Here is a 20,429-nt window from a genome sequence, read left to right as displayed (position 1 = left end):
GTTCCCTTTTCTCCATATCCTTGCCAGCACTAGTTATCTCTTGTCTTCTCGACAATAACAACTTTAACAATGCAAGGTGATTTCTCATGTTTTTGCTTTGCATTTCCCTGATGATTAGTGATGTTAAGCATCTTTTCATGTACCTGTTGGCCATTTATATGTCTTTTTTAGAAAAATCTCTATTTAGTTCCCCATTCTTAAGTATCTTATTGTTTTTGATGTTATTGTGAATAGAATTGCTTTATTTCTTTTTCAGCTATTTGTTATTAGTGCTTGGAAATGCAACTGATTTCTATATGTTAATTTTGGATCCTGTATCTTTACTGAATTTGTTGATTAGTTCTAACAGTTTTTTGGTGGAATCTTTAGGATTTTCTATGTATAAGATCATATCATCTGCAAAGATAATTTTACCTCTTCCTTTCCAATTTGAATGCCTTTTATTTCTTTTTCTTACCTGATTGGTCTGGCTAGCACTTCCTGTACTTGTGTTGAATAAGAGTGGTGAGTGCACACACTTGCCTTGTTCCTGGTCTTAGAGGAAAAGCTTTCAGCCTTTCTCAACCGTATATATTAATTGTGGGTTTGTCATATATGGTTTTTACTAGGTTGAGATACATTCCTTCTACTCCAGTTTTATTATGAAAAGATGTATTTTGTCAAATGCTTTTTCTCTTTTTTTATCTTTCATTCTATTAATGTGGTATACTACATTTATTAATTTGCATATGTTGAACCATCTTTGCATCCAAAGGGTGAATCCTATTTGATCATGGTGTGTGATCCTTCTTATGTGCTGTTGAATCTGGTTTGCTAGTATTTTCTTGAATTTTTACATCTGTATTCTTCAGTGATATTGGCCTGTAGTTTTATTTCTTGTAGTGTCCTTGCTTGGCTGCGGTATCAAGATAATCCTGGCCTTATAAATTGAGTTTGGGAGTGTCCCTTCCCCTTCAATTTTTTGGAAGAGTTGAGAAGGATTAGCATTGATTCTTCTTTTAAATGTTTAGTGGAATTCACCAGGGAAACCATATGGTCCTGGGCTTTTCATTGTTGGGGAATTTTTGGTTACTGATTCAATCTCCTTACCCATTATTGGTATGTTCAGATTTTCTATTTCTTCATGGTTTAGTCTTTGTAAGTTGTGTGTTTCTAGGAATTTATCCATTTCTTCTAGGTTATCCAATTTCTTGGGATCTAGTTGTTAATGGTAGTCACTTATGATCCTTTGTATTTCTGTGTTATCAGTTATAATGTCTCTTCTTTTGTTTCTGATTTTATTTATTTAAGACTTCTCTTTTTTTAGTCTAGCTAAAGGTTTGTCAATTTTTTTATCTTTTCAAAATATCAGCTCTTAGCTTCACTGATTTTTTTCTGTTGTTTTTCTAGTCTCTATCTTATTTATTTCTGCTCCAGTCTTTGTTATTTCCTCCCTTTTGCTAACTTTGGGATTAGTTTGTTCCTCTTTTTCTAGTTCTCTGAGGTGTAAGTTAGATGTTTTATTTGAGATCTTTTTTCTGAATGTAGATCTTTATCACTATAAACAGTTCTTTTTGAACTGTTTTTGCTGCATCCCATAAGGTTTGGTAAATTGTGTTCCTTTCCATTTTCATTTGTCTCAAGATATTTATTTCCCTTCGATTTCTTTTTTGGTCCATCAGTTTATTCAGGAGTATGTTGTATAATTTCCACATTTTTGTGAGTTTTCCAGTTTTCCTCCTGTTACTGATTTCTAGTTTTATTTTATTATTTTAATTTTTTAAAAAGATTTTATTTATTTGACAGAGAGAGCAAGAGAGCATAAGCGGGGGGAGTGGTAGGCAGAGGGAGAGGGAGAAGCAGACCCTCCCCACCCCAGCAAGGAGCCCAACGTGGGGCTTGATCCCAGGACCCCGGGATCGTGATCTGGGCTGAAAGCAGATGCCCAACTGAATGAGCCATACAGGTAGCCCTGATTTTTAGTTTTATACTATTATGACCAGAAAATATACTTTGCATTATTTCATTCTTCTCAAATTTGTTAAGACTTATTTTGTGGCCTGTCATAGGACATATTCTGGAGAATGTTCTTTATGTGCTTGACAAAAATGTATATTCTGCTGTTGGATGGAATGTTCTGCACATTGGACTTTTAGATCCATTTGGATTAGTACTTTATTTTTTCTTTAAGTAGGCTCTATGCCCAATGTGGGGCTTGAGCTCACGACCCCAAGATCAAGAATTGCATTTTCTACCGAGTCAGCCAGGCACCCCTCCATTTGGTTTAAAGTATGATTCAAGTCTGCTTCCTTATTGATTTTCTATCTGGATGATCTATCCATTGAGGTCCCCTACCATTATTGTATTGCTGTATATTTCTTTCTTTTTTTTTTAACATTTTATTTATTCATTTGAGAGAGAGAGAGCACAAGCAGGGGGAACAGGAGGGAGAGGGAGAAGCAGGCCCCCCACTGGTCAGGGAGCCCAATGTGGGGCTTGATCCAGGACCCTGAGATTATGACCTGAGCTGAAAGCAGTTGCTTGACCAGCTGAGCCACCCAGGCACCCCTTGCTGTGTATTTCTCCCTTCAGATCTGTTACTATTTGCTTAATATACTTAAGCATATATGCTTATATATTTAAAAATACATTTCAACTTAACTTAAAAATACATTTAAGCATATATATGATGTTGGGTGCATATATATTTATAACTATTATATCCTCCTGATAAATTCACCTCTTTATCATTATATAATGACCTTCTTCATCTCTCCTTACAGGTTTTGACTCAAAGTCTATTTTGTCTGATGAAAGTGTAGCTACTGTGATCTTCTAGTTTCCATCAGCATGGAATATCTTTTTCTGTCTCTTTACTTTGAGCATATGTGTGTCTGTAAAGCTGAAGTGAGCCTTTTGTAGGTGGCATATAGTTGGGTCTTTTTTTTTATTCATCTAAACACACTCTATCTTTTGATTGGAGAATTTAATACACTTACATTTATAATAATTATTGATAAGTAAAGACTTACTAATGCCATCTTATTATTTTCTGGCTCTTTTGTAGTTCCGTTGTTTCTTTCTCCCTCTCTTGTTACATTTGGAATTGATGATTTTCCATAGTGGTATACTTTGATTTCCTTCTATTTATCTTTTGTGAATCTATTGTAGGTTTTTGCTTTGTGGTTACTGCTTACATATCTTATAGATATTACAGTCTATTTTAGGCTGGTGACAGCTTAACTTCAATCACGTACAAGTACTCTGCCCTTTTACTTCTCCTCCTTTTGTTTTTGATGTCAGAATTTAGCTTCTTATATTGTATGTTCATTAACAAATAATTGTAGCTATAGGTGATCTTAATCCTCTTGTCCTTTAACCTTTATCCTAGAGTTAAGTGGTTAACACACCACCATAATACTAGGTATTATCAGGTATTAGGTATTCTGAATTTGACTATATACTTACCAGTATGTGGTATATTTTCATATATCTTCATGTTACTGATTAGTATTTCTTCATTTCAGTTTGAAGAACTCCTTTCAGCAATTTTTGTAAGGCAGGTCTAGTGGTGGTGAATTCTCAGCTTTTCTTTGTCTAGGAGAGTCTATCTCTCCTTCATTTCTGAAAGACCACTTTGCCAGATCAACTATTCGCTTTGACAGGTGTGTGTGTTTTTTTTTTTTTTCCAGCACTTTGAATTTATTATCCCACTCTCTCCGGCCTATAAATTTTCTGCTGAGAAATCTAATTATAACCTTATGGAGGTTCTCATGTAAACTACAAGCTTCTTTTCTCTTGCTGTTTTTTTTCTTTTAGAGATTATTTATTTATTTATTTGTGAGAGAGAGAGAGAGAGAGAGAACCAGCAGAGGGGAGGAGCAGAGGGAGAGGGAGAAGCAGACTCCCCACTGAGCAGGGAGCCCAGTGTGGGGCTCGACCCAGGACCCTTGGATCATGACCTGAGCCGAAGGCAGACGCTTAACTGACTGAGTCACCCAGGCGCCCCTCTCACTGCTATTTAAGATTCTTTCATCTTTTATTTTTAATAGTTTTATTAAAATGCGTCTTGAAGAAGATCTCTTTAAGTTGAGTTTTTTGGTGACCTATGAGCTTCATGAACTGGGATATACAAATCTCTTGCCATATTTGGGAAGTTCTCAGTCATTGTTTCTTTAAAATAGCTTTCTGACCCCTTTTCCCTGTCTTCTGTTTCTGGGATTCCAATAATTCACAAATTGTTTCTGTCTACTGTATCCTATAGATCACATGGGATTTCTTTACTCCTTTCATTCTTTTCTTTGTTCTTGAAACTACGTAATTTCAAAGTTCCTGTCTTCTAACTCACAGATTCTTTTTTCTACTTAATCTGCTACATTTTTTTCATTTCATTCATTGTATTTTTCAGCCTCAGTGTTTTCAGCTGAGCCCTGCTAGGGATTCTAAGGCTTTCTCAGATCATCTGTAGATACGCCTGCTCCATGCTTTTGGCTCCGACTTGTGGCAGAATTCTTAAGCTTATATGCCTTCTCTCAATCCTGCAACACACCATGCTGACAGTGCTGACAGCCTTTCTTTTGTTTTCCCAAAGTTGGAGCTAAAGCTCTAGTCTGTGGTTTCTCCCTGGCCTGCAGATTCAGGCCAGCTTTCTGTGTATGTTCAGTAGCCATCTTCCAAAGTTTTCTCTCACCACCACCATTGGGAATGTGCGTTAGGGACCCAGTTACAGCAGAGAGGGTGTTATGGGTGAGGTATGTGGAGTGTGGAGGTGTCCATGGGCCAACTGGAGGGAATCCACTTGCGAGGCATCCCCAATGGTTCATGGGCAGGCTTCTTCTTCTTCTTTTTTTTTTTTTAAGATTTATGTATTCATTTATTTGACAGAGAGAGAGAGAGAACAGCAGGGGAGCAGCAGAGGGAGAGGGAGAAGCAGGCTCTTTGCTGAGCAGGGAGCCCTATGCAGGGCTCAATCCCAGGACCCTGGGATCATGACCTGAGCCGAAGGCAGGTGCTTAACTGACTGAGCTACCCAGGGGTCCCATGGGCAGGCTTCTTGATGGAGTCTGCTTTGCAGTTAGTAGGATCCACTTGCCTTTAATGCTCTCCTTTGAATTACTATAGTATGTGGTAGAGAATGAGAATAAAAGCCTTAAAGAAGTGATCATGCTGGAATGGATGTTTTATGACGTCAGAAGACTCCCCGGAGGGTTATATTCCATGAGAAGTCCTGGAAGGACAAGTGATCACAAGGCCATCATCTTAAAGTGCTGATGAGGTGGGCACTAGAATCATTAAGTTCAGTGGTGGCTCTTCCCTGCAGGGCAGGGCAAGCTCTTGGAGAAACTATCCCAAAACTTGGAGAGTTGTTAGCAATGGGAGTGAGGGAGTCCCAAAGCAACGTAAAGCCGGTGGTGGTGTGTAACTGCAAGAAACTGGAGTTTTAATTGTAATATCACTAGATCAGATTTGCAGCCAAGGGGATTTGCCTTGCAGAGAGTTCTGGACAGGGTCAGAACAGAGTCCCAAGGATACTGGTCAGTATATATAATTAAAAGAAAGCAAAATTAGACCTCATGTACAGCACAGTGATTATTGTTAATAATAATGCATCATGGGTGCCTGGGTGGCTCAGTCAGTTAAGCGGCTGCCTTCAGCTCGGGTCATGATCCCAGGGTCCTGGGATCGAGCCCCACATCAGGCTCCCTGCTCAGCAGGGAGTCTGCTTCTCCCTCTCCCTCTGCCTGCCGCTCTGCCTGCTTGTACTCTCTCTCTCTCTCTGTCAAATAAATAAAATCTTTAAAAATAATAATAATAATGCATCATATTCTTGAAATTTTCTGAGAGTGGATCTCATGTGTTGTTAGCACACACATACACATGCACATGTGTGTGCAAATGGTATGAGAGGTGATGGATGTGTTCATCAGTTTGGTCATGTTAATCATTTCACAGTGTATACAAGCATAAAAACCACTTGTTGTACCCCTTAAATATATACAGTTTTTATTTGTTGTAAATAAATACATGCAAGAATGGTTGAACAAGAGGCCAGTGTGGTCAGCTCAGCAAAATTACATGATCTTGCAATGTTCCTAGGCAAGAAACAATATTCAGATCCAGGACCCATTGACTACAGAGGTGGTCTGGTCGCCAGGAGGAAGAACCCTGCCACACCATGGCAAGTATATGACTGTAATGATTCACCCAGGTTTTCCCCAAAGGTATATACTCAGTTGATGTTATTTACTCAGATGATGATGCAATGAAAGAATACTCAGATATTTGTAAGACTACTGAACACAAGAGGCCTAAAATATCCTCTTGGCTCCCCTTTCAGAGAGGGGACAAATGAGCCAGGCAATAAATAGGGGCCTTGGCAACTTCCAGTTCGTGTGAGTCCTTTGGGTCTGCAACCTCACTCTGTGGCTAGGCTTCCATATGTGGGTATATGACTGCGATTGACATATTGGCAGTTGAAGGAAACCTTACAAGAGTCTGCCTACAGAGGGCCAAAGCCATCATGTTAGGCAAAGTCACGGGGAAGCCTCTGATACACTGTCCCCCACCACTTTGCCAAAATAGAATATATTTTTTTTAAATTACAAACTTCTGTATCTAGCCTAGATGAAGTAACAAGGACCAATTTAAGGAACAAAAAGAACTGAAAGAACTAAAAAGCTATGTGAAATTTTGAAACAACAGTTTCCCAAACATTGGCTGTCAGGAAAGGAAGCACCATGGTCCCTGGGAGAAGGTAAACGAACGTGGCAAGCCCTACAATTGTGGCAGCTTCTGGCCGGGGTGCTGTTTCCAGGCTGCTGTGCCTGGAGGGGGAGCCAAGTGGAGCCCAACCCTCTTCCTGAGTTGAGGAGGCAGAGCTGGAAGTAAAGGGAGGCCCAGGGTGACTGGAGCTCTCAGGTGAAATACTGGAGGGTAGAGAGCATTGCGGAGAGAGCGCAGTAGGGACCCACAGGCGGCGGCTGGCAAGTCTGCAGCATGTTTGGAAAGGTTCCGGCTGGGGAAAGAACTACCCAAAGGAGCAATTTGCAGAAATCACAAAAAGCTGGACCACGTTTGTGTTCCCACCAGCCAGAGTGGTAAACCCTGTAATTCATGGGGCATGAATGGAATATTCAGAAGATTGCCTAAATAGTGGGGAAAAATTAATCCTAGACTAACCACTGCTCTGTGCTCACCTCAAAAAACCTCAAAAGTAAGTTTCAAGAGGATCAAACTCTTTCCAAGTAACTTAATTGCATTACAGAACAAAACTTTAGAATATTTATAGAAATAAATATATTTGTGTATGTGTGTGCGTGCGTGCGTGCATAAATACGTGTGTGTGTGTGTGTGTGTATCTCTAGCACCCAAACAATCCAAAGGTGGGAAAATCACTACACTGGGACTCTTTTGTCCTGAAAGAATGTTATGGGCTGAATTGTGTCCCCTCCAAATTTATGTGTTGAAGTCCTAACCCCAGTACTTCAGAATGTGATCTGATTTAGAGACAGTCTTTACAGAGGTAATCAACTTAAAAATAACATCATTAAGGTAGGCTCTAATTCAATATGACCGATGTCCTTATAAAAAGGGGAAACTTGGGCAGGGAGACACACAAAGGGGGAAGACAGCATGAAGACAGAGGGAGAACATCATGTGAACAGAAGGATTGCTATCTGCAAGCCATGGAAGGAGGCCTGGAACAGGCCCTTCCCTCACTGCCCTCAGAAGGAACCAACGCTGCTGCCACTTTTATTTCAGACTTCTAGGCTCCAGAACTGTGAGATCATTTCTGTTGTTTAAGTACCCAGTTTATGGCACTTTTTTATGGCAGCCCTAGTAAACTAAACAAAGGACAAGCAATTTGTTCTCGCCAGAATAACACTGGCATATTCTGGTGTTGGTTTACCTTTTCTGCCAGCAGAGTCAAGCAGTCAGCATCAGTATCTGGTGTCTCACAGAATCCTTGATCCACAGACATGGATTCCAAATAATGTGGTATCTGACCAGGAGACCCACTTCACAGCAAAGGAGGGGAAGGAATGGGCCCATGACCATGGGATCAACTGGCCATATCACATATGCACCATTGAGAGATAATCGGTCCAAGAGTAACTTACAAGAGCCTGTTGGAGGGACAGCTGGTGTATCAATTTGGAGACAATGGTCTGCCTGCAAAGATGGGTGCTGTCTTCCAGGATGTTGTATGTGCACTTGAATCAGAGACTTCTACTGGGACTCTCTCTAATAGGAAGAATACATGGGTCCTGGAATCCATGGGGTTGCATTTTTGCCAGGGGACATAGCACGAGTCCCATTATTATACTTTAAGTTATAACTATTGTCTTAGCACTTTGGATTCCTTGTATTCAGGGACAGGCCTGCAAGAAGGCCATGTTGGGTGGGGTAATTGACCCTGATATTCAGACCAGGAGTCCTGAATAGATTCAGGGCATTCTGTTGTGGATTTAGACTAAAAGAATGCATTCTAAATTTTCTTGAATATGTTCAAGAAATATTTTTAATAATATTAAAGTTCTTCATTGATAACTTCTAGATAATGAATGTAGTTTCTTTTTCAAAAGAATTTTTTGGAGAACATTGCCTTCTGCAGTGCCTAAGAATTGAGTGTCAGTACATACAACTGGACGTGAACAAAAATAGCAATACCCCTGGAAATTTTACTTAAGTCATGGAAATTTGCTTGACTTTGGGCTTGAAGTAAAATGTATATTTTTAAAAGATTTATTTGAGAGCAAGAGCGTGTGCGCATGTGCGCACATAAGCCAGGGGAGGGGTAGAGGAAGAGGGAGAGAATCTCAATCCACACTGAGTGTAGAGCCCAACATGGGGCTCAATCTCATGACCCTGAGATCAGGACCTGAGCTGGAATCAAGGGTCAGATACTCAACCGACTGAGCCACCCAAGCTCCCCTGCTTTTTAACATCTCTACCCCCAATTTTTTGCATATTACCTGCTATTAAGTCAAAAATTCAGTAAATGTTCATTAAATGAGTGATTAAGTTAACAAAATTTCTGAATCTAAGTTCAGAGTTTCCCATTATTCTCATTTTGATGTCCTGAAATTGCATCTTTATTTTTTTTATTTTTTTCAAGATTTTATTTATTTATTTGAGAGAGAGAATGAGAGATAGAGAGCACGAGAGGGAAGAGGGTCAGAGGGAGAAGCCGACTCCCTGCAGAGCAGGGAGCCCGATGTGGGACTCAATCCCGGGACTCCAGGGTCATGACCCGAGCCGAAGGCAGTCGCCCAACCAACTGAGCCACCCAGGCACGCCACATCTTTATTTTTTAAAAAGATTTTATTTATTTATTTGACAGAGAGAGAGAGAGACAGCAAGAGAGGGAACACAAGCAGGGGGAGTGGGAGAGGGAGAAGCAGGCTCCCCGCTGAGCAGAGAGCCTGATGTGGGGCTCGATCCCAGGACCCTGGGATCATCACCTGAGCTGAAGGCATATGCTTAATGACTGAACCACCCAGGTGCCCCCTAAAATTGCATTTTTAGCCCAAACTTTTACATAGCCAAAATGTTTCCTCTATTCACAAAGCTGAAGAGTTTTTTTTTTTACTTTTTTCAATTTTAATTTTAATTTTTTTATTATTTTATTTTAATTTCATACAGGTAACATACAGTGTTATATTAGCTTCAGGTGTACAACATAGTGATTCAACACTTCCGTATATCACCCAGTGCTCAGCTCATGACAGACAAGTACACTCCTTAATGCCCATCAACTATTTCACCCATCTGCCCCTCTTCTGGTAACCACAGTTTGTTCTCTATAGCTAAGAAAAAAGAGACTTTCGTGAACTCATTTGTGCCTGCCAGTAACAGAAAGGAGATTATGTTTTATATCTTTGTCTCTTTAAGAAAAAATTATGACTTTGTTCAACACAGCATTGCAGAGTGTTAAATCAATTCAATAATCTCCCTGCAGTAAGATTTGAAATAGAGCCAGAATTCATACTTTTGGGGAATAGAGCTCCCCCAGATGATTCTGACACACAGCCAGGTTTGAGGATGACCGTTTTAACTCACTTCCAAGTTTCTTAGGTTACCAGCAATGTTGTTTCTCTGAAACATGAATCTAGGAGCATGGAAGACAAAGTAATTTTCAGCTGTAACTCAGTATCAAGAGTATAAATATTTGTCAGGGAACAACAGCTAAATGTTCAAATATTTTATTGCAGAAAGCGGAAATAATTTAAACTGCTAACTACAAATTAAGAGGAAATACAATTCCTATTTAGAATAAATAGGGAATTTCAGTTAAGAGGATTGTTTTGAGATCAGTGACAGATCTCCTAGTCATCAAAACTAAATTTCAGATTAGAAGAGTTTTACGTTTGTAAATACCTTCCCCATTTCTTCACATTTCATGCTGGACCCGGGCCTTGTATTAGGGCTATTTTTGTTTGCAAGTAAAACTAGCTAGAGGCACCTAGGTGTTTCAGTCGGTTGGGCATCAGATTCTTGGTTTCAGCCACAGTCTCTGGATCTCCCAGTCGTGGGATAGAGTCCCTAGGCAGGCTCCAGGCTCTGTGCTCCGTGGGGAGTCTGCTTGAGATTCTCTCCCTCTGCTCCTCCTCCCACTTGCACATGTGGGCCGACATGCATCTTCTCTCTGTCTCTTTCTCAAATGAATTAATGAAATCTTAAAAAAAAAAAAAAAAATAAAAGGTGTTTGTTGGTTTATGAAACGGGAGAGTCTGGGGTGGTCCTGACTTCAGAGTAGTGGGATGCAGGACTCAAAGAGGGTGGGCAGGTCTCTGTCTTCCCCCTCCCAGCTCTGTGTGGCTTTATTCTACCAGCAGATTCCCAGCCTAGCAACTCCAAGAAAACAAGTGTCTCTTTCCTACCCTTTGCATGGCTATCTTAGAGCTGACTATGCTTGGTCTTTTTTGGATTATAGTTTGCAGCACCCCTCAGTCATCACTGAGGGTGGGGGAAGGGGGGGGCTTTGGTAGGACTGGGTCTCATGGCTGCCTCTGGAGTTCACAACCCCATCAGGACCACATGGAATTGGTGAGCGGTTTCTCAACAAAATGAAAATGAAGTTGGGGTTTTAATGGGTAGAGAACATCTACAGGATTGTTCCTATTGACCACAGGGCAGATAATAGATCTGAATTTGTGCATGGAGTTATATTTAGATCCTCTGCCCATTTTTAGATTGGATTATTTGGTTTTTGCTATTGAGTTGTATGAGTTCTTTATATATTTGGGGTATTAACCCTTTATCAGATACATGATTTGCAAATATTTTCTTCCATTCAGTATGTTGTCATTATATTTTGTTGATGGTTTTCTTTGCTGTGCTATTCCTTTCTTACAATCATTTTTTGACAGTAGTAATTGCCTCTTAAATATTTTCGCTTATTATATTCCTAGTGCCTAGAAAAAATTCGTGACATACGACAGTTCAATAAATATTTGTTAAATTAATGAATGTAATTGCTTAATTTTGTAGATACCTATCACTGATTCTTCCTACACCCTCACACAACAGTTTTCCACATGGTTGAAAAATATCAAAAAAGTTATTAGTACATTCTAGGTCATGCTCTGGTAAGAAATTACCACCAAATTCTGGTGACTTTCAAGAAAAGAAGATTTTGTTTTCCTCGTGATACAAATCTGTCACAGATTGGCTGCATACTGTCTCCACTCTGTGACCCAGTGAAGAGCAGCCTCTTGGCGGAACATGGCTGGTCTGTGGTAGGCAGCAAACGACATGTGGCCAACTGGCTCTTAAAGTTTCTACTCTGGAGTTATTTTCATTTTCTCTCACAATGTATTGAGCCAAATAGATCCTTGGCCAAGCTCAACATCAATGGGGCAGGGATCTATAGTCTTACTAGGGGCCCTGGAAAGAGGGGCATCATGGGAAGAACCACAAGATTTGTGGAACAGTCTTTCACAGATAATGCATCAGTCCATTTTCTCTAGGAGTCATTCTACATAAGCCCTCCATTCTTCTTTGATGTGGATTGTTTGCTTTCTGGGCCTGCCCCACAGCTGTCATGCAGGGACTTCCCTTTACCATCATCTTGGAAACTCCCTTTGTGTATCACACATATTGGATCCCTGTTTACTGGATCTGGGGTGTTTTTCTTTGTTTACTTTCTCACTTGCCTTCATTTTCTCAGTAGAAAGAGAAAGCAGAAGCAGCAGGTAAATTCTGAGACCATTCAGGCTTAAAAATGTCTTTACCCTCATATATGATTAATAGTTTCACTGCGTATAGAATTCTTTTTTTTTTTAAAGATTTTATTTGAGAGAGAGAGAGCGAGAGAGAGAGCACGCGCATGAGCGGGGGGAGGGGCAGAGGGCGAGGGAGAAGCGACTCTCCACTGAGCAGGGAGCTGGACTCATGACCTGAGCCAAAGGCAGATGCTTAACTGACTAAGCCAGGTGCCCCTGAGTGTAGAATTCTAAGTTGATAACCTTTTTCTGGAATTTTTTGAAGGTATGTCTTCATTAACTTGTAGATTTCAAATTTGGGGTTTTTTTTGGGAAGGCAACACTTTTTTCCTTTTATTTATTTATTTTCTTTATTCTTTTATTTGTAATGTGTTTCTGCTCTGGAAGCTTTTGGATTATTTTTTAATCACTGAAGTACTAAATTCCATAATAATGTGCCTTTAAATGGGTCTTTTTTCATCCATTGTGTGGGGGCACATGATGGCCTCTTTCAGTTTGGAAATCCACATCCTTCAGCATGGGGAAATTTCCTTTTACTGTTTCTTTGGTAATTTCCATCCCTTCATCTTCTGTTTTTGGAACTCTCAGTAGATTCTTGACTGATTCTCTAAAATTCTTTTCTTTTCCTTTTTATTTTTTTTTAAAGATTTTATTTATTTATTTGAGAGAGAGAGAACACGTGAGAGGAGGGAGGGTTAGAGGGAGAAGCAGACTCCCTGCAGAGCAGGGAGCCCGATGCAGACTCGATCCAGGGACTCCAGGATCATGACCTGAGCCGAAGGCAGTCACTTAACCAACTGAGCCACCCAGGCGCCCTCTTTTCCTTTTTAAAAAACTATTGTCCACCTCCTTGCTTATGTGTTATTCTTCTGTTTCTTCTATTTTAATGTTTACTTCAGTTACTGTTTTTAATTTCTAAGAACGTATTTTCTCAGATTATAACTTTTTGAAATCGCATCCAGTTCTTTTTTTATGTGTTTGCAGTTTTATACCTTTGTTTGACAATCAGCAGTTAGTTCTCATCCACATTAACTGTCTGTAGATTTTTTGAAAGTGGTGACAGGTACATAGGTAACCAATGTATAGAACTTGTTGGGTGAATCTGCATGCTCATTACATTTTCTAGACAACCATACCGGATATGGTATGGAACATTCCTTGTTCCCTTGGCCCAGACAGCTTTGTTGAGCCTGGTATCAGTGTGCACACCTGGAGCTCCCATCTCTGTCATGGCAAATTTCTGGATCTCTTTGAATGGCTGAGGGAAATGCTCCTGGAAACCCACTCCATGAGTGCACTTGTGAATGTTGATGGTATATTCTGTGGTCACTACCTCATTGATGACCCTTCTTCTTCTGGCCACCCTTTGCAGAAGCCATTCTGGCAGGCCCTGGTTGGAAAGGAAGCAGCATCCAGTTCTTTTTAAAGGGTACAATATATTCTCTAAACTCTGATTAATGGTAATTAAAAAAAACAACAACAAACTTCTGTTCCTTGCATCGTCTCTCTCTCTCATCTTAGTCCTATTTCTTTTTCTTTTCATTTTTTGTTAAAGATTTTATTTATTTGTCAGAGAGAGAGAGAGAGAGAAAGAGCGCACGAGCAGGGGGAGGGGCAGAGGGAGAAGCAGGCTCCCCGCTGAGCAGGGAGCCCCATGCAGGACTCAATCCTAGGACCCTGGGATCATGACCTGAGTCAAAGGCAGACGCTTAACCAACTGAGCCACCCAGGCACCCCTTCGTTTTTTGTTTTTTTTTTTTTGTCTTTTACGTTAGATGCTTTCTTCCTGTGTTTGGGAGGCACACAAAGCTGACTAGGTCTCTGCATGGGTGTGGTTTATTGACATAGAGGATTTGCTATAGCAAAATGAGATAGTAAGCCTGGGTGCTGTTGATGTTTTTGTTGGGTAACTCCAACATTATATATAAATTGCTTCTTGGGGCACCTGTGACCCAGTCATTTAAGTGCAGAGTCTGCTTCTCCCTCTCCTTCTCCCTCTGCCTCTCACCCTGCTCGTGCTCTCTCTCTCTCTCTCAAATAAATAAATAAAATCTTTTGGGTGCCTGGGTGGCTCAGTCAGTTAAGTGTCTGCCTTTGGCTCAGGTCATGATCCCTTGAGTCCCGCATCAGGCTCCCTGCTCAGCAGGGAGTCTGCTTCTCCCTCTACCTCTCCCCCCATTCACGCTCTCTCTCTCTCACTCGCAAAAATTAAATAAAATCTTTTAAAATAAATGAATAAAATAAATTTGCTTCTCTGAAGCCAACCAGGTTCTGAAGAGAAACCTGGGTGTCAGCTCTCCTGGCACACTTCCAGGAGCTAGGCAAGACTATTAATCAGGATAGAAAGGTATCTGCTAAAGAGATCCAGAAGTGCAGTGGCTTGAAAAACAAAAGTTCTCTTTCACATAACTGTCAAGGTTGGGTAACTGGACTGTTCATCTCCACCCAGTTATTTTAGGAATTCGGTTTTCTTCTGTCTGGGTACATATCATAGGGCAATGTTTCTCAAAGAATGGTCCCTGGACCAACAGCATCAGCATCACCTAAAGTATTGTTAGAAATGCAGATTTTCCGGCCTACCTCAGATTTACTGAGTCAGCAACTTTGGGAGTGGGGCTTCGTGTTCTCATAAACCCTGAGGTGATTTTGATCCATGTCAAGGTGTAAGAATCACTACCCTAGGACATTGTCCTTTTCTTTGTGGTTGAAACAGAGTGTCGGACAAACCCATGGTCCCACTGTGGAAAGGGGAAGAGCCAGGAGAAACTCAGGTACAGGAATATGTGTTTGCCTTCCTCGGGTGAGAGCTTAGTCTTCTGGGTCACACTTAGCTGCAGTGGGGCCAGGAACCGTGCTGCCTGCCTCACATCCCACTTGCCCAGTCACAACTCGGTTATCCTGGAAGAAAAGAGAATGAATTTTGGTGGATCACTAGCAGTCGGCCAGAGAGAGGGAAGAGTTTGGCGCATGCGTCCGGCATGGTTTTCTTCCACCCAAGCCCATGTTGTCAGCCCTTTACCTGTGCCTACACTATACCTGGTATTCCTGAGCCCTGGGCCTCTCTGGTCACTCTCCGCAGAGAATAAACTTTCCATCTGCTTGAGGGACTGAACAAAAGACAATTGCTTGGCTGTTTGCTGCAGGGGGAGAAACTAATTTAATGGTTCCTCAAACAGATTTTCAGTCCGTTCTTCTGTTGTAAGCCTAATGCCTTATCTCCCCTAAGTACCTCCAGAACCTATGTTTCTGAGCTGTGCCACAACTCGTGTTCAATCTGCTCACTTTTCCTTGGGCCCATAGGGTCAGCTTCTTGAGCTCACTAAATTAGTTATCGCTTCTCCGTCCACTTTATGTATGCTTGACCTTCGTAAAAATTATTTGTTCATTATTGTCTCTTTGTCTTTGGGGGCTTATGTCTTTTAAATTTTTTTACTTCGTTATAATAGGATTTTGATGGGACAAGAGATAAATGGATATGTTCAATCTGCCATTTTTATTTTATTTTTAAATTTTATTTTAATTTTTGAAAGATTATTTTACAGAGAGAGAGAGCATGATGGGAGGGGCAGAAGGAAAGGGAGTGAGAATCTCAAGCAGATTCCACGCTGAGCATGGAGCCTGACCTGGGGCTCAGTCTCATCACCCTGACCTCATGACCTGAGCCTAAACCAAGAGTTGGATGCATAACCGATTGCACCACCCAGGCACCCCTCAATCTGCCATTTTTAATCAGAAGTACAAGTTTAAAAATTGCTACTTTCATATTTAGGCAAGAAGTTTATTATGGAAGATTAGAGGACTCTCTGAGAAAAAAACCAAAGGAAAATCTTCAGATTATACAGAGATGGTTAAAAGGAAAAATATAATTAATTGCATTATTTCAAGCTTAAATTAGCTAAATTCATTGAAATATGATTTGAAAAAGAGACACATGTATTGAGTACTGAATTAAAACTACCTTTCATTTTTTCTTTTGAGTAGGGACAGGCAAACTTTTTCTATAAAGAGCCAGATACAAAATGTTTTCAGTTTGGGCCGGGGGAGGGTGGCTTACAGTCTCTATTGCAACTACTCAACTCTGCAGATGCATAAAAGCAGGCATTTGGCAATATGTAAATGAAAGGGCATGACTGTATTTTCTTTTAAACATTACTTAGCAAAAACAGGCAGCAGGCCATTTTGACCCACCGGCCCTAGTTTGCTAGCCCAGTTTGAAAGCATTGAAAACTATCTTTTTAGACATTGGGCCATCAGTGACCTTTTCAAGAGAACATTTGAGATCTTAGAATTCAGAATGTAGGGGCACCTGGTTGGCTCAGTCAGTGGAGCTAGAGCGTTTGATTTTTTGATTTCAGTTTTGTGAGTTCGAGCCCCACATTGGATGTAGAGATTACTTAAAAATAAAATCTTAAAAAAAATTAAGTTCATGTTTAAAAAAATGATCAGTTAAAAAAAGATCAATTAATGATTAAAGATATAGAGGGAAATTAGCAATGTACATGACCTTTCTTATTATACCAGAAATCTTTTAACCTAGGTGGGAATTGGAGCCTTTGGCTCCATCTACAGGCAAAGTCCCTCTGTGTCTAAGTCCTTGTGCCTTAATGTTTTTCAAAATATGCTCCATGGCTGTGCTCCTTGCCAAAAAGTTCCTGTGGTCATATGAATTTGGGAAACAGAGCATGTCCTATCCCTTCTTGGAGACACCATCTATACTGCTAGAAGAAAGGCTCTGAGAACTTTATTGAACTCACAGCTTCTTAGACGTACTTAAAGAATCCTTTCCTCACATAACAGCTATTATTGTCTATTGAAATGATTCCATGGAATTACAGTTCATGATATTCTGGATCAGACCTATTTATGGTCTGGAATTTGGGAATTTATAGGTCAAAAGTTTCCATACTTGATATTGTTAATCGAATTTTAGACGGGTTCTGACTTTGTATTCTGCATTTAGATGATCTGAGGGTAATTCTGACAGTATTCATTAAACCTGCTGCTGAAAGGAATGCTGGGAAAACTGTGACCTTACAGGATCTAGTGATGAGTGTTTTCATTCCTTTAGTCTATAAGGAGACAGAAGGCAGACACTCACTGAATGGAAGTAGAAAAGTGGCACTAGCATGGGAGTGGGTGGGAGGGGTTAGATCATTTCCGACTTTAGGGTATTAAACCACCAACTAGTGTGAGGAAATTGACTAGCCCCACAGCCCAGAGACCATGTGCTCACTGTTTTGGGCTGCCCTACACAAAAGCCCCAGCTGAGGGCCTAGTGGGGCTGGAAATCCAGTGCATCTTCTGCTCACTCCCTTTTCCTTAGCATAAAGATGATTTCTAATCAATAACACTTGTGCTTATGGAACTGTGTCCACCCAGAGGGGTAACTTAAAAAATTCTCTTACAAGCACTTGTGACATAATAAGAAATACATATTTGGTCTCTGCCTCCAGTTCCTGACACAGAGCTCCTAAAATCTTTGTAATTTCTTGAGTGATGGGGGGAAATAGGAGCAATTTTTTGTTCTAATATCTAGTCTTCCCTGACATAAGAGCTTCTAAGATCCTTGGAATCTCCAGAGGGTAGAGGAAAAAGATCCTATACCTGTAAGTGACAGTGAGGCCTTCCAGTGTATTAAGAAATCTTCTGGTGCCTCTCTGGCCCCCTGACACTGTGTGGGGTCAGCCAGCTTGTAGTCTGGGAAGAGAAAGGATGAAAGTTTCAGGGATGAGGAACCTTTGATTGCTGGGTGGCCACATGGTCCCCGATGGATGGAGTAGCATCTGTGCTACAATCATTTACTAAAGGTAAAAGTTGCCAATGGAATTTAGAGATGGCTACAACTCCCTGGGAGGTGGTTTACTGGAAGCAAAAGAAAATGCAAACCAATGAGCAAAAGGTAAAATACACAATCCCTTGGTTACTGTTATCCATAATCACTAAAATGGAATTAAAAGAGAGCCCTGGGTCAAACTTTGACGCTAGACCAGGCTCAGATTTCTGTTTGATCTGAGCTTAGGCCTCTGGCCTCAAAGCCCCCCTCAAAGGGAAAAACAGTGCAGGCGCAACAGACAGTACCTCTAAGACCTCGGGCCTCCAGCAAGACAGTCCACATTAGAGGAGGGGGTGCAAAACCCGGAAACTACCAAAAGCAGGGAGTGCAGCGTGGCAGAGTGCCATTTTTTGGGTATCGTCAGCCTCTTGAAGAACCTTTATGAAAATGGATTTTCAGAGTGATTTGGGGAGGGTGTCTTGGTTTTGGATGTTGTAGATGGAAGAGCACGTTTGGGTTCAGAGGGGGCCCACAGCTACTACTGAACAATCACAGATGGCTCAGGATCCAGACACTTGTTCCTGAGGGAACAGCCAGCCTCGGGGACTGGATAACAGCCACCGTGAGATCTGTTGAGCCTGAGAAGGGAGACTACCCAACTTTCTCTCTCTAAATGCAAGTGCAACACCACAGATGAAGCCGCTGATGCGTTTCATATACAGGCCATGTGGGACTGGCTTCATGATAATCAGGATACTCACCTACTGAATGTGCTCATTGTCCAAGTCATGGTAAGCGCTGCGGCTGAGGGACCCCCTTTTGCAGGGGCACCCCATATAACATTAGTGCTGCATAACTGAGCAACCGTCTAGAAGCCTCGTGGAATCTGCTGTCTTAGCTTCTCCTCATGGGTCTTACAGATGCTTATAAAAACATTACATTAATAAGAGAATGGGAGAGGTGAGGGAAGAGTCAAGGACTGGTTTTAGGAAAATGAAGAGTTTAAAATGGTTATTAAGAACTAGGGTGAATAAGGGAAAGAAACATTGATAGGCATGAAGAAAAGACAAAAGAGGACAGTCAGAGTGCCTGGCTGGCTCAGTCGGAAGAGCATGAGACTCTTGATCTCAGGGTCGTGAGTTCGAGCCCCATGTTGGGTGTAGCAATTACTGAAAAAAAAAATAAATTAGTTTAAAAAAAAAGAACAGTCATAGGACTCATCCCAGCAAGGTGAAAATCATTAGATGTTTATTTAAACATGGGTTAATAAAAGTGATACTGATAGGCTTAAAACACAGATCTTACTGTACTGTTACTAAAAGGTTGAGCAGGCCAATAAGACCCCTACTGCTCTCCCAACATTAAAGGGCCCCAAACAAGTCAGCTCCATTTACCCCAGTTTGGAGCAATTTTTTTAAAAGTGTGAAAGCAAACATTACAATGAGAAATTGGACTTGTAGCCACGGCCGGTGGGGGGGGGGGGGGGGGGGCGGGGTGGATACTGAGGCATATTAGTCAAGATAAAGATTGACAAAAGGGCCAGGGTTCCTCTGCTTGACTCCCTCACTGAGAACCCAAAGATTTATACACAAAAGTGGGTAAAATGGTCAGGGGTTGGAGAGAAGTTTCCTAGAGTCCTTGTACCGGGAGCCTCATGCACTGTGTACCAACCATATGGGAAAGGACCTGCCTGGAGGGCTACAAGCAGGTTGAGACAATGCAGAAATGTATGCGTTGTTAGGATTATGAGGATCAGGGTGTTTCTTTTCTTTTCTTTTTTTCTAATTTGAGAGTGCAAGCAAACATGGGGATGGGCAGGGAGGGGTAGTGGGGGCGGGGAGAGGCAGGGGGAGAGGGAGCGAGAATCTCCAGACTCCCATTGAGCATGGAGCCACACGTGGGGCTCAATCCCAGGACCCTGAGATCATAACCTGAGCCAAAATCAAGAGTTGGTAGCTCAACCGACTGACCCACCTAGGCGTGTAAGATCAGAGTGCTTAAGCAGGATTGTGTAAAGAGATCTTGTCTCCTTTACCTTCCACACTGCTTAGCCTTGTGGTGGTCCTGTGAGTGTGACTCACAGAAGGGTCAAGGGTCTGCTCCACAGTGCAGCTGCAAGCAAACTCGGGAGTTAGGTGCAGGTTTGCAAAAGTTTGGAACAGCTCTGAGCAGGGGTGGCAAGCTCAATTCAAACTCAATAAGGGTTAGAGGTCAAAGCTGGGGTAGAGGAGGAAAGGAGAAGAGAGGGTCAACAGCCAAGCTTTGGGGTTGTAGTGGTTTATTTTCTACCAACATCTGGGACATCCCTTGGGAGAAGATATCCCGAGGGGTAACCAGGTGGGTCCCTAGGCATCCAGGCTGGCAGGTGCTGGAGAGAAGTGGTATATCTGCGTGTGTGTGTGCGTGTGTGTGTGTGTGTGTGTGTGTGTGTGTGTGTGTGTGTGTGTGTG

At 41.4% G+C, this 20,429-nt stretch overlaps 1 non-coding gene across 1 annotated transcript; it reads left to right on the top strand.

The window, feature by feature from the left end:
* The first annotated feature begins 19,066 nt into the window (after positions 1 to 19,066).
* Positions 19,067 to 19,139, top strand: TRNAK-CUU (transfer RNA lysine (anticodon CUU)). The gene has a single exon. It is a non-coding gene; the product is annotated as a tRNA-Lys (tRNA).
* Positions 19,140 to 20,429: the final 1,290 nt, after the last annotated feature.

The sequence above is a fragment of the Callorhinus ursinus genome, unplaced genomic scaffold (assembly GCF_003265705.2).
Source record: "Callorhinus ursinus isolate GAN/ISIS: 27379988/994484 unplaced genomic scaffold, GSC_fseal_2.0 scaffold5, whole genome shotgun sequence".
NCBI classification, from domain to species: domain Eukaryota; kingdom Metazoa; phylum Chordata; class Mammalia; order Carnivora; family Otariidae; genus Callorhinus; species Callorhinus ursinus.
The sequence above is the reverse complement of the archived record's forward strand: the minus strand, read 5'-3'. Positions and strand labels throughout refer to the sequence as shown.